The sequence below is a fragment of the Muntiacus reevesi genome, chromosome 3, assembly GCF_963930625.1.
Source record: "Muntiacus reevesi chromosome 3, mMunRee1.1, whole genome shotgun sequence".
In the NCBI taxonomy this organism is placed as follows: domain Eukaryota; kingdom Metazoa; phylum Chordata; class Mammalia; order Artiodactyla; family Cervidae; genus Muntiacus; species Muntiacus reevesi.
In genome coordinates, this window is record NC_089251.1 from 155,975,627 (window position 1) to 155,988,148 (window position 12,522).

Here is a 12,522-nt window from a genome sequence, read left to right on the forward strand (position 1 = left end):
AAAAGGAAAGGAAAAAAACCCAGAGGGAGTATTCTCCTTTGTCAAAAGGATACCAGGATGGAAAGGTCACCTCAAAAATCAAGGAAGCAAAGATGATTAATATTTAATTGTTTAAAAGATATAAGTAAGGTTTGGATACAAAAACAGGCAATATATTGAAATGTGGGAAACCATGGTAGAATGGGAAAGGATTCAAGGAAGTTCAGTTTCAGTGAACAGCTTCTCGTTAAATCCTTAGGACCTAGTGACTACATTCCATGACAATAATAATATTGTCTGAAGTCCTAGGAATGTCATTAGTTACCATTTTGGATGATTCTTATAGACTTGGAACAATGCCTAAGATTAAGTTTCAAAACACTGCCTGCATTTAACATCAGGCACATACAAAAATAGATATGCATGACCTTGAAAATTAAAGAATTTTAAACTTGCTAAGCAGAAAAAATATTCAGAAGCACCATTATGAAAGTATTAATAGATTTGAAAATATTTTGTTTTAGAAGAACATTGGAGGGCAGTGAGAAAAAACCTTATCCTGTTATGACTGTGGCAAATCTGGGAGAGAAAAGGGAAGCAGAGCAGTAATGACGTTTGAATTAAGCTAGAGTCAGATTCTGTGATAGAACCTGATATTTGCATATGCCAACTGATGTATGAACATTCCCTGTTTTACATGGATCTGGAGTAAACACATTCATTAATTCAACTTATTCATTTAATGGCTGTTCAACACGCTGATGACTCAGAAGGTAAAGAATCTGCCTGCAATGTGGGAGACCTAGGCTTGATCCCTGGGGTGCGGCAAAGAACCCATTCCAGTATTCTTGCCTGGAGAATCCTCATGGACAGAAGAGCCTGGCAAGCTATAGTCCATGGAGTCGCAGAGTCAGGCATGACTGAGCAATTAAGCACAGCATCTGAACTCTTGGGCTTCCCAGGTGGTGCTAGAGTTGAAAACCTGCCTGCCAATGCAGGAGATGCAGGTTCAATCCCTGGGTCAGGAAGATCCCCTGGAGGAGGGCATGACAACCCGCTCCAGTATTCTTGCCTGGAGAATCCCATGGACAGAGGAGCCTGGCAGGCTACAGTCCATATGGTCCCACAGAGTGGGATACAACTGAAGAGATAGCATGCACGCTCCCGAGCTCTTACTATAAGCCACACTTTTTAGGTTCAGGTTTAGGTTGCTTTGACCAAGAAAAACAAGGTCCCTGTTCTCATGAAATTTATCTTCTGATAAGGGAGTCCACAAACCAGTCTTATCCATCACCCCTCAAGCTCATGGCCCAGGATGTCTATTTATCTCCAGCTATTGTGTCTTCATTCTAGACGGTAGGGTGGAGGAGTAGAAGGGAGATTTATTTTTCCAGAAATCCACATAGCACAGTGCTTACATATCATTGGCTTAAAGCTTAGTCCCATGGGCATACACAGCTGCAAGGGAGGCTCAGAAAATGTAATTGTATAGCTGAGTAACTAATGCAGAAGGGAGAACTAGACATTGAAACTAGATATTGAAAGCACGCTTTGTAAGGAACAATCTGTAAGGAAAGATTAGAGAAATTTCAACTTAAAGCAAGAATGATCATGATAAAATTTCATAGCCTTTTGCAAGCATATTTGAAAAAGTTATACAAGGAGCTTTATAATGATCTTTTCTTAAGTTAAAAGGACAAAAAAATGGAGAAAGACAAACTGTAGAATGAAACTAAGTCAGATGCAAGAAAGAGTCCACAATGGTCAAGTAAACAGGATTATATATTATATGTGTGTGTTGTGAGTAATTGGATTCTATCCTGAGTATTACAACTTGTTGGTCTTATAAAAGAGGATTTTGTGTGTAATAGGTACATTTTTTTCTGGATGTAGAGTCTACCCTTATCATCATATTCTCAGTGGCATGTGTGAACAAAAAAGCTGAGAATTACTATTATACCTGATTTCATGTGGAACAACTTGACTTCTCTCATTCCCGACTTCAGAACATTATAATCCAGATTTTGGAGTAAGTGGGGGCATTAGACAATACTGGGAGTCATATTGTAGTAAACTACCCCATGTCTGTTCCAGCTTTCTTCCTTCCCTACTCCTTCTGAACTGTTCTCCCACCTTCTTTCTCTTCTCACACCATCTAGGTTTCCTTCTGCCAAGTGAGTCTATTGAGATGAGAATGCAAATTTAGCTGAAATGATGCTCCAAAAAAATGAAAAAGTCATTAGTTTACCATACCACCAGGTCATTGACTGCTCACTGGACAAGTCACTGTCCCAAATATTGAAGCATTTTCTCAGACAAGTTCTAGGAAAAGTCTGCAGTTCTAGAAGAGTCAAGGGGTTTCCTTTTGCCTTCTTGGGGCCATTACTTTCCTCTGCCATTTAATGGTTTATTTACTTCTAGCTCCATTTGTCTAAGTATGATAGGAAATCTAAAATCTTTCTCAGCCCACCAGTGCTTCCTCTGATCACCTCCAAGCGAAGGTAGAGGAGCCGTTCTCTTCTGGAAGTGCCTTGTTCAGGTTGCTGGCTTCCTAAAGCGGATGCCAGCTGCTCCTAGCTCTAAAGACTGTAACAGTAAGTGGTCTATACTTAACTTGTCTCATAAGAGAGCTCCTCCCCTCTATACTTACCCAGGAAATAACTCACTGCCAAGTCCACTTAGAACAAGGCAGAGTGATTTTTAAAAACACTCACAGTAGATGCTTCCAGTTGTTTGTTCTTAATCATGCCAACGCTCTTTTCCCCCAGCATTTCCAAATTTCACTATTTCCACTTGTTTCCCTTGTGTGTTATCTTGGGATGTTTAAGACGTTTATTCTCTGCACTTCCATTTAATTTTATACACTTAAAACGGAATCCTTGACCAAGTTGCCTTATTGAAGTTAGAACCATTTTCTTGCAGTGGTTCACCATGTTCCCTTCAGTTTCTCCTAGCCTTTTTGACAACGGCCTCCTGAAACAAAGTTGATGTTAGAAACACTGCAGAAAAAGGAGTTTCATTAAACTTGGCAGTAGGGAAAAGTTTGAAGATGTCTTTTTCACCAAGTTTGTCTCCTAGAAACAAAGCTCATGGATTTTTAGGACATGACATGTTTCTCATATGAATCTATTGCCCTTTTCTGGAGACAAATCAATTTTTATCCTCATAGCATAGAATTCACCCTGAAATACTTCTAGAACTTTTCTATCAAAAGGGATTAAGACAGCAAACTGGAAGGAGGTAGGGGCCAGGGAACTTGTCTGAAGAGTCAGATTTGAATAGACAGCACACTTGGAAAAAAAACAAGCAAACCAATAACACATGTTACATTGGGGGTAGCGGTGTAGGGGGTAGGGAGGGCTAAGGCCCTGTCCCCTATGTTGAGTAAGTTTAGCTTATGTAGGGCACTTGTTTGACAAGCCTAGGTTGAGTAAGGCCATACACCCCATGAACTGTGTTTTTCCAGTCATACTAATCATGCAGATAAAACCAAATACTCATCTGAAAGTAATACTCTGGTTATGCAATCAATGCTTTGCCCAGGAGACGCAAGGAAAAATCGAGACCACAGGAACAGCTGAAGCTACTGTCCCAAAAATGAATTCACTGTTCTTTGTAGTCATAGAATTTGCGCTGTCCCACCTTGGCCATCTGGTAAACCTCTACTCATTCTTTTGAGGCTTATCTCAAGCAGAACCTTCTCTGCAGTGCTCTCTGACTATTAAAGCTAGGAAACCTCTGCATCTTCAGGGCAATCAGTTCCTTCTCTAAAGCAGCCTTGTATCCCATTGCATGGTAATAGCTTGACATCCTCATTAAACTAGCCATTCCCCTGAGGACAGAGCTGTTTTATTCAGCTTTTTGGTATCCCCAGCACAAAGTATAATGCCTGGCTTGCAGCAGGCTCAATATGTTTTTTCTTGAATGACTAAATGAATGATAAAAGTTGGAAAAATGAAAAAGTTGGACTAAGTGTACCAGCAATCACAGTTTGAGAACTGATACAATTATTCTTTACTTTTCAGCCTTCTCTATTGTGTGTGTGTGTGTGTGTGTGTGTGTGCCTCTCCTTCTAGTTTCTGTTCCTCTAGAGCATTTTTTAAAAACAATCGTCATTATCTAATGGTATAGATGACTATATTTACAAGGCAAAAATAGAGACACAGACATAGAGAACAGATGTGGGGACGCCAAGGGGGAAGGGGAGGTGGTGGGATGGGTTGGGAGATTGGGGTTGACATATGTACACTACTGTGTGTAAAATAGATAACTAACGAGAACCGACTGTGTAGCACAGGGAAGCCTACTCAGTGCTCTGTGGAGACCTAGATGGGACAGCAGTCCGAAAGCGAGGGGACACATGTGTGCACATAACTGATCCAATTTGCTGCACAATAGAAACTAACATGACATCATACAGCAACTGTACACCAGTGAAAATCTATTTAAACAACAGTCTTTTCTAATGCTCACAATTTTGTGGGTCCTCACGGGCAGGGCACAGTGGGGACCACTCCTCTCTGACCCAGAAGAGTTCAGGCCCCATTTGGAATGGATCTAGCTGCTGGACACGGTCCATGCAGGGCCAGGCAGCTGGAGGGTCTGTTCTGGCTGCCAGCTGGGGTCCTCACTCTCCCGTCAGATGCCGAGTCTCTGAAGGCTGGGACATCTGGGACTAGCCAGACAGCCATCAGCGCATGGTGGTCTCAGGAAACTCAGACTTCTTACTGGATGCAGGCATGTAATCCCACTGTATTTTGCTTCCCTAGTAAGTGTATTAATCTAAAAATACAGAGGAGGAAGGGAGAGGTATGGTGAGCAACATTCTTTAATCAGAAAAAAAAAAAACCCTCAAAGTTAACTTATTCACTGAAGTTCATCAACCTCTTAAGATCATCCAGGCCATCACCTTATAATGTATTATGCTAAACTTATACTGTAACCAAATCTAAGTCTTATGCACTATTTGCCATTCAAACAATTCCTTTCCCCACTTGGTCTCTGAGTTTTTTGGTAGCTAGAAAAAAAACACAGATTTGTGCAGAAACAAATTTGCCATAGGTTATGTTCATTTTGTGATGTCTCCACTTATGTGTTTGAAAACAGCATGATGATAGTGGTTAGTTGCTCAGTCTTGTGCAACTCCTGCAACCCCCATGGACTGTAGCCCGCCAGGCTCCTCTGTCCATGGGATTCTTCAGGCAAGAATACTGGAGTGGGTACCCATTTCCTTCTCCAGGGGATCTTTCCCTCCCAGGAATCGAATCTGGATCTCCTGCACTGCAGGCAGACTGTTTCTTGAAAACAACATATAATACATTAAATGGAGAAGAGTAGTAGGAGAAATTTCCTAAAGTTTATATGCTAAGAATAGCTTATTTTTCTAGCGATTACCTTGACAGAGCAACTTAGAATCTATGGTTTCAGCAAAAAAAAAAAAAAAAAAAAAAGTGTCCTGTAAAACAAAACCACTGATGAAAACAAAACTCCAAACATTATTATTGCTGCTACTTTTTTCCCCTTTATTTACTTCTGACTGTGCTGGATCTTTATTGTTGCCAGGCTATTCTATAATTGTGGCTAAGAGGGCTGCTCTTTGTTGTGGTGCATGGGCTTCTCCTTGTGGTGGCTTCTCTTGTCATGGAGCACAGCCTCCAGGCACACGGGCTACAGTAGTTGCGGCTCCCCTGCTGTCGGGTACAGGCTAATAGCTGGGGCATCCCGGCCTAGTTGCCCCATGGCATGTGGTATCCTCTGGGGCCAGGGATCAAACTCCTGTCTCTTGCTTTGGCAGGTGGATTCTTTACCACTGAGCCACCGGGGAAGCTCTACAGCTGCTACATTTAACTAGCGATTTCCATGTGAATGTATACTGCGAAGTGTTTGATGTGCAGAAGAAATATCCACAAACCACCCCCATAATACAGTAATATGAAAGCCCTTCAGGGAAACTCTCCACTTGGGACCAATGGCCCATCTGATCCCATCTCACGAGGATCTTCCCTTCTCCAGGGAAGTAGGTGGAATGAACACGCTGTTTGCTATTGCCTGTTTCTGAAACAAGGTATATGCCAAGGTCTGTGTGCCCTTCCCCAGAAGCATCAGGGGAGGAGTTTGCAACATCTGTAAGTTCTGTTTAGCCCTCTTTTAGGTAGAAATCCTGCTTTGCTGGCATTTTATGTTTCTATAAAAGAATAGGAAGAAACTTTCCCCTCAGGGTCTTCAACAAGATAAGGTTGTGTCTAGGTAGCAACTGTGATGAGGTATCTACTGAGGAGAAAGAAGTAAATAGGATCAGAAAAATACACATTCCTTACCTTAGAGTCACAAAGAGTCAGACAAAACTGAGTCACTGAAACACACACACACACACACACACACACACACACACACACACACAGAGGTATCCTTACAGGGCCTTGACTGAGGGCCAAACAATCACAAAAAGAGCAGTGTTTGTTCTGAGACTCAGGACAATTTAGATAATTAATTATAATTAAGTAGCAATTAATAATGATTTGAATAATTGAAGCTTCCCCACCCTCAGTCTGTGGGCTGGGAGCAGTGCCATGCTGAGCCATAATGGAGCCTGAAACAAAGGAGGAATTAGCAATGCTTATCTGTCTCTGTTGAAGTTGTTAACACGTTGTTCATTATAGATTTTTGAACATATATTTATTAAAAATATTTCATCCAAATATTATTTCTCTTGATCAGTGAGTGTTTTGAGGTCCTCTTAAAACTTTGGCACTTGCAGGAAGTGCCTCATTATTTCCGGCTGCCTGTCCTTGCCCAGGCCGAGAAGCAATGCATGGGGTACTCTGGCTATTGCCTGGCCTGTTCTTAACCAGAGACTAAAGAAGAGTCAGATCCTTGGATTGGTCCTTGACCTTTGGTGTCTAATCACTGAGCTCAAAAGAACCAAATTCCAGGCTGGGCCAGCGATGGAAGGCAGCCCCAAGCCCTGTGTGTACCACTGTTGGCCCATTGTACAGACAAGAAGCTGAGACTCAGTACAATTGGCAAGTACGCCTGAGATGACAAATCTAGAAAGTGACACATGAGGGCTTGAATCCAGGCTGGGCAGATTCCATGGGCTGTGCTCTCAGTCACTGGGCTCCAAGAGACTGCCCATTCACTGTATTTCCTACCATTCCCCAGTGAAAAGGACAAATAATGTGTTTTTTTCTCTCTTAATATAACAGTCAGTTATAAGTTACAGGAAAATATGTTCTATTAACTTTTGATAAATATATTGTCTTTTTTCTCTTACAGAGGTAATACATATTCACTAAAGAGAAATTAGAAAATACATATATATGAGAAATCAAAATCTCACGTCCAGAGCCACCCACTATTAGTATTTTGTTGCATATCTTTCCAAGATTTATTTATTTTTGTTCTCTAAGCTTTCTTTTAATAAAGATAAATTATATGTGTATGATTTTAAAATGAAACCATGCTAAGCAGGCAGCTTTCTAAAGTGTGCTTTCTTCATTTAACAACATACCTTGAACATCACTCTCTGTCATTGTTTTTTGCAGAGTAATTTGTAATGTCTTCATAATATACATTCGTCCTTTTGTGAATATTTATTGGGGGCCTGCTACTTTCCAACTAGGCACTAGAGATACATCGATTAACAAAACAAAGAATTTGGCCCTCTAGGGGTGACACTGAGGTAGAAGATGACCTTTAAATAAAAAAGTACAATAAATGTATGCCACTTAATAAGGACACTATTTTGGATGTATCAGGGAGTCTTCCATGATAAAAGGCTTGTGTGGATGCATACTAAGCCACTTCAGTCCTGTCTGACTTTGTATGATCCCATGGACTGTAGTCCCCCTGGCTCTTCTGGCCCTGGGATTCTCCAGGCAAGAATACTGGAGTGGGTTGCCATTCCCTCCTCCAGCGGATCTTCTTGACCTAGTGATCAGACTTGCATGTCTCTGACATCTCCTGCATTGGCAGACGGGTCCTTTACCACTAGCTCTATTTAGGAAGTCCACGTATGTGCTTATTAAAGAACAACAACAACAACAAAAAAAAAAACACTGGGAGAAATGCTTCTGGTTGTATATTCTTATCCTGCATCGCAGGCAAATTCTTTAATGCTGAACCACCACAGAAGCCCATTATGGTCTTAACGGTTCCATAAAACTGTCTCCCTAAAATCTGTATGTTGAAGTCCCAACCGCCAGTGCCTCAAAACATGACCATATTTAGAGATAGGTTCTTTAGAGTGGTGATAAGTTACGATGAGATCATTAATGTAACCCCTAATCCCTTATGACTGGGATCTTTTCAAGAAGAAATTTGGACATCAACACATAGAAGGAGGACACTGGGACAAGTTGGCCACGTGTAAGCCAAGGAGAAAGCCACGTGTAAGGCCACGTGTAAGCTGATCCTTCCCTCACAGCTCTCAGAAGAAACCAGCCTGCTGGCATCTTCATCTTAGACTTTCAGCCTCCAGAATGGTGAGGAAACTAATCTCCATTATTTAAGCCACCCAGTCTGTGGTATTCTGTCATGGCTGCCCCGGGAAACTAATAAATTTGGAGACAGAGGCCAGAATGAGTGGGAGGGCGCAGGCCCTGTGACGTCTGGGGATCACAGGCACCAAGGCTTGGTCGCTTGAATCAGAAAAAAGCAAAGGCGTTTGGGGCCCTGAGGGAGGCTGAGGGGAGAACGGAAGTCAGGAGAGGCAGCAGGGCACCGCTGGGTCCTAAAGCACCTCAGAAAGAACTTCAGGCTACACTTTGGGGAAACAGGAAAGCCCTGGAGGACAGTTGGACCTGACATTCTAACAAAGGTCCTTGGCTCCTCGGTGGAACCCAGAAAAGATGTATCAAAAAGTTTGTAACCCTTATATTTTTAAAAGTTTTTATTTTTGTGGACCATTTTTAAAGTCTTTATTGACTTTGTTATGATATTGCTTCTTTTTATGTTTTGGTTTTTTGGCCCCTAGGCATTGTGGGATCTTCGCTCCAACCACTAAGGATGGACCCCTTGCCCTCTGTCTTGGAAGGCAAAATCTTAACCATTGGTCCACCAGGGACGTCCTTGTAACCTTTTTAGGGGTCCATAAAATGATTTATCAGTGCATCTTAGTGAGAGGAATGGGAGGCAGTGGGGGGGGGGGGGACTTCTCAGACATTGGTCCCAAGCCCTAAGCCTTCTTTGCACTCTCAGCACCTCACCCCCCAATCTGACAAGCTGTAAACTGTCGCTGTAAACCAGCCTCAGATTTTGCCATGAGTCCTTCTCTACAGGCCTCTGGGGCCTCTCTTCCCCCAGGCTGAGGCCAGCTTGTTGCTGGCTGCTTCCTTCCCTGGTGTCTGTTCCTGCTCACCGGGTCTCATACCCAGGGTCCCCATCCTCAGGCTCCCTCCACCAACTCAAACCTCTTAGATCATGGGCACCAAGTGCCATCTGCCAAGATTCCATCTTACTCTTCTCTCTGTCTCTGTTCCTCCTCCTCTCCCTCATTCCTAGTTTTTCCTGGACAATGGAGACAGGGAAGCCACCTCTGATATCTGCAAATGAAATTTCACAGATGTGGACAATCCGCAGGTGAAGTCACAGCTACTCAACCCAGTTGGAAACTTTGGGCCTTTCTAACAAACCAGAGGTAACAGCTGTATGGGCAATAACAGTGCAGGTTGGACCAAACTTTGATCAGCGTGCTGAGCACACTCAGGAGGTTTTCATCCATTTCCAGACTCCTCTTACGCTATTGAGGGGTCCTCTCTCATAGAAAGAGCCCCCATCAGTAACTTCCTTTAAGAATGCATGTGTTTATTGTTACCTTCTGCTCAAAGTCTTTCCATACACTCCACTACCTCCCACCTATTGACTCCATCAGTGTACACTTGTTATTCTATTTTGGCTGCATTTTGACTGTTATTCATTGAAAATAAAGGATGAAACGGATCATCTGTCTCAAAGCACAATAAACACATAAAACTGGAAAAAAAAAAAAAAAAAAAAACCAGATACCATTAGTAAGTGTGCCTGTGCAGCCCAGACTTGAAGTTTAATCCCCTCTTTGACCACAGGAGAGAGTTGACATTAACAGGTGGATATATAAGCTGGATATTCACCAGTGCAGATGCCCTGAGCCTGTAGGAAAGGGAAACACCAGGAGGGTCACTGGCCCTGGTCCTCTCTGTCACAAAAGAGCTCAATGCCACCCAGTTATACCTATGATTACAGAGAAGCATTGGCAGGTTTGAAGAAAGAAGACATAACTTCTCAACCTACCTCTGTGTCTCATTACTGGGCCACATCTGTTGTGTATCATGAATCAATATTTTTAATAAATCCCCTAATAACTCCTTTAATCATCTTGGGAATGGCGTAATTATACTGAACTGAATAAATACACAGGCACACGTGTGGGTTCAAACAGTTCACTCCTTAGATACTGACATTCAAAATATATCACAACTTTTGTAACTGTTTTGCATTTCTTTTCCTTCTTTTTCTTTCTTTCTTATTTTGATTTGATTTAATATGGAAGTGGCCTGTGCCTGTCTTGAACTCTGACAGGTCCCATGAAAACCTGAAGCCGAGGCGAGGTGACAAAGTCTGGTCCCTCAGCACTAAGGGCCTCCTCATGTTACTTCTTTACTTAGAAAAATAAAATGCTATCGCAGAAGACCCAGAGCCACAAATATTCTTCCCAGGCAAATTTGTTTCCAGAATTCTTAGCTTTTTGGTTAAATTTAGCCATCAGGGAATTGTCTGGACTGGAAATATCTAGGCATGACCAAAACAAAATCTCAAGTGCGCATCCGTCTCCTCCAAGCTGAGTTAGCATCAGATATGCCTTTGGGAGGAAGCAGGCGAGGGAACTCTTCCCACCACACACAGTCACCTCATAATCAGATGGAAGGCGAGTAAACAGTTATATGTCTGTTTCCACATCTTACCAGAGTCCCATTTCTACTTTTTTGAGCAAAATCACAAAAAGTATCTAATACATATCATTAAATAGGTTTGCAAAGCTATAATCTTTGTAACTACCATTGCTAACCAGACACTAGCATGCCTTTATTCTCAGTATTAGAAATGACAGCATGAAACTTTTTAGGAACTCCTTCTATTTCATAATGATACTGGGTCATCTTGAGTGTGAGGGATCATGACACCCTCTGTATGTAGTTTTAGATTCGCTAGTGATACCAAATATATTCATGTCAACAGATACCGTTCCAAAATACCCGAGTTCTATTTAGCTGAATACCAAAGGACTGACTCGAATTACTGCGGAGGAAGTAAATAGATCTTTAACTCAGATGGCTAAACATTAAAAACTCAGAAAATTTATCTTGCAAAGAGCTGGAAAGTAGTAAAGTAAGACCTTTACAGAAAGGCAAATCAATTTTGTGCTTTCCTTAAACTATATTATAACCCTTTTCAATTCACATCTTTTCTTAGCCATATGTGAAAAACTGCCTTTTTTAAAAAAAATTATGATAGCACCTAATTCAGTTCAGTTCAGTCGCTCAGTCATGTCTGATTCTTTGCGACCCCATGAACCACAGCACACCAGGCCTCCCTGTCCATCACCAACTCCTGGAGTTTACCCAAGCTCATGTCCATTGAGCCGGTGATGCTATCCAACCATCTAATGAATGAATGAATGAATAATAAAGTATTAATTAATTAATTACAAATAATAAATCATTAGAAATGTAAAAATCTGTTTTATACTACTCGATACAGTGGTGGTGGTGGTGGTGGTAGTTTAGTAGCTAAGTCATGTCCAACTTTTGTGACCGCATGGACTGTAGCCTACCAGGCTCCTCTGTCCATAGAACTCTCCAGAGGAGAATACTGGAATGGGTTGCCATTTCCTTCTCCAATGTACTCAATATACTACAATCCCAATAATCATAGTATTAATAATCATTGAAGTAATATGCAACTCTGATTGAGCACTTAGCACAAGCTAGAAGCTTCGGTAAGTACCTTTGTGGATGGTCTTATATTAATCTCCCAACAACCTTGAGAGATAGGTAAAATAATTTACTAATTCCTACTGTGTATGTGTGTGTGTGTGCATGCATGCACACGCGTGCACACACTCAGACATATTCGACTCTTTGCGACACTTTGAACGGTAGCCTGCCAGGCTTCTCTGTCCATGAGATTTCCCAGGCAAGATTAGTCGAGTTGATTGCCATTTCCTCCTCCAGAGATCTTCCCAACCCAGGGATCAAACCCATGTCTCCTGTGTCTCCTGTACTGCAGACAAATTCTTTACCTGCTGAGGCACCAGGGGCTCACGACAAGGAATGGCTAAGATTTTTATTGAGAATTTATGGTGTGTCAGGCACTGTACATGTATTAGGTGTTTTAAGTATAAGTGTTAGTTGCTCAGTCTTATCTGACTCTTTGTGACCCAATGGACTGTAGCTTTCCAGACTCCCCTGTCCATGGGATTTCCAGGCAAGAATATTGGAGTCGGTTGCCATTTCCTCCTCCAGGGGATCTTCTCAGCCCAAGGTTTGAGCCCAGGTATTCCACATT